A 2021-nucleotide genomic window follows, 5' to 3' on the forward strand; every position below is an offset into this window, starting at 1 on the left:
TGGGAGGGTGGGTTGGAAAGGGGGAACCCATTACAAGGATCTACATGTGACCTCCTCCATGGGGGACAGACAACAGAAAACTGGGTGAAGGGAGACGTCGGACAGGGCAAGATATGACAAAATAATAATTTATAAATTATCAAGGGTTCATGAGGGAGGGGGGAGCGGGGAGGGAAGGGAAAAAAGAGGACCTGATGCCAGGGTCTTAAGTGGAGAGCAAATGTTTTGAGAATGATGAGGGCAATGAATGCACAAATATGCTTTACACAATTGATGTATGTATGGGTTGTGAAAAGAGTTGTATGAGTCCCTAATAAAACTATTAAAAAATAAATTTAAAAAAAAAGAGTGAAAAAGACCCATAGTGTGATTTACAAAAGGAGGGATCCAGTGAAGGCGCTGGTTGGTGCCCCGAGGGGGTGGGGGTTGTCATACGTAGATGCTGACCCAGAGCAGCAGGAAGAAGAGGACCCCAAAGCCCATCAAGAGCGAGGCCACCAGGGAGATGGGGAGCTCGTTGTAGAGGTCCCAAGTGTAATTGGTGATGAACAGGCGGTGAAGAACATGCCAACGGCCTGGAGCACCCGGGTCAGATGGGGGACGACAGCGGGGTTCACCGGGCTGGTATACCTGCTCATGGCCTCAAGCTCCATTTTGCCAGGCACTGGGTTCGCGACCACTTTGCCACTGGAAGAAGACAAATCACCCTTTGGTTAATTTTATATTTTGCTAAATGTGTCAGAAATTTTCATTACTTTTCCCTTTCGTTAACTCATTCAAACTTTTCTGCTCAGAGTGTTTACTGAACACCATTATTGCATTTGGTGCTGATACGATATAAATAGAGACCCTGGTAATGAAACCCTGGTGTCATAGTGCTTACACGCTGGGCTGCAATCCGAAAGGTCAACAGTTTGAAAGCACTAGCTACTCCTTGAAACAAAATGGGGCTTTCTACTCCCTTACAGAGTTACAGTCTCTGAGACCCACAGGGGCAGTTTTTTCGGCACTACAGGGGTTGCTATGAGTCAGTATCAGCTCGATGTCAGTGAGGGGACCGGGTGGCGCACTGAAGAAGCCCTGACAATGGTTAAGGACTTGGCTGCCTACGGACGGTTGGTAGTTCAAACCCACTGGCTTCTCCCCAGGAGAACTATGTGGCAGCCTGCTCCAGAAAATATCACAGTGTTGTAAACCTTATGAGACTGCTCTGCTCTGAGACCAGGCGCCATGACAGGGGGCGGGAGGGATTTCTGTGAGTCAAAAATGGACTGGTTGGCAACTAGAAAAATATGATCTAAATCAAAATGAGTCACTAATTGAATTCAAGAAGCTCAGCGTCTGTTAGAAAAGACAGAACTAAATGCATTGTCTTATCGGTTGACTGGAGTGCATGTTTGTGAGTCGTCCTTGAAAGATTGACGATGAAGCTGAAAGCACAGAGCACACATGTGGTTGGGGAAATGGCCTGCATGTGAACATTCAGTACGCACGTCATCCACTCTTTCTTGTCAATCTCCAATTAATGAATAGCTTGGATTCGTTTTTGTAAATTAGCATTAACCCCTCTATCATCACTTCCAATCATCTTTCTTTCAATTCTCTTGAATACTTCTGAAAAATAGAACTTACCCTTAAAGGATTTAACTACTAAAATTAAATAACAATAAAACACGACTGTTTTCAGCTCAAGGAGAAAGAAAAGGTTTTGAGAGACGATGGCAACAAATGTACAAATACACTTGATACAATGGATGTGTGTATGGCTTGTGGTAAGAGTTGGACGAGCCCCCAATAAAATGCTTTTAAAAAGAAAAATAAGCATGGCTGTTTGGATCATGAAGGTGGAACGTCTTCTTCGTGTAGTTTCCCAGAGTTAGCTGATTTAGGAATGCTGCTGATTAGAACATGTTTCCAACAGTTCTCATCTACGCAGCGCTAACCTTCCTGACACGGAGACCCCCGACTTCCCCAGTGCTCCATCTTCTGTCTTTGAGTGACCCACTTGTGCTCTCGGTAGC

At 45.1% G+C, this 2021-nt stretch overlaps 1 pseudogene; it reads right to left on the reverse strand.

Moving 5' to 3' along the window:
* Positions 1-429: 429 nt before the first annotated feature.
* LOC101660014 lies at positions 430-653 on the reverse strand (annotated as a pseudogene).
* Positions 654-2021: the final 1368 nt, after the last annotated feature.

This window comes from Echinops telfairi, unplaced genomic scaffold (assembly GCF_000313985.2).
Source record: "Echinops telfairi isolate 266 unplaced genomic scaffold, ASM31398v2 ScPeMD7_443;HRSCAF=831, whole genome shotgun sequence".
Lineage (NCBI taxonomy): Eukaryota > Metazoa > Chordata > Mammalia > Afrosoricida > Tenrecidae > Echinops > Echinops telfairi.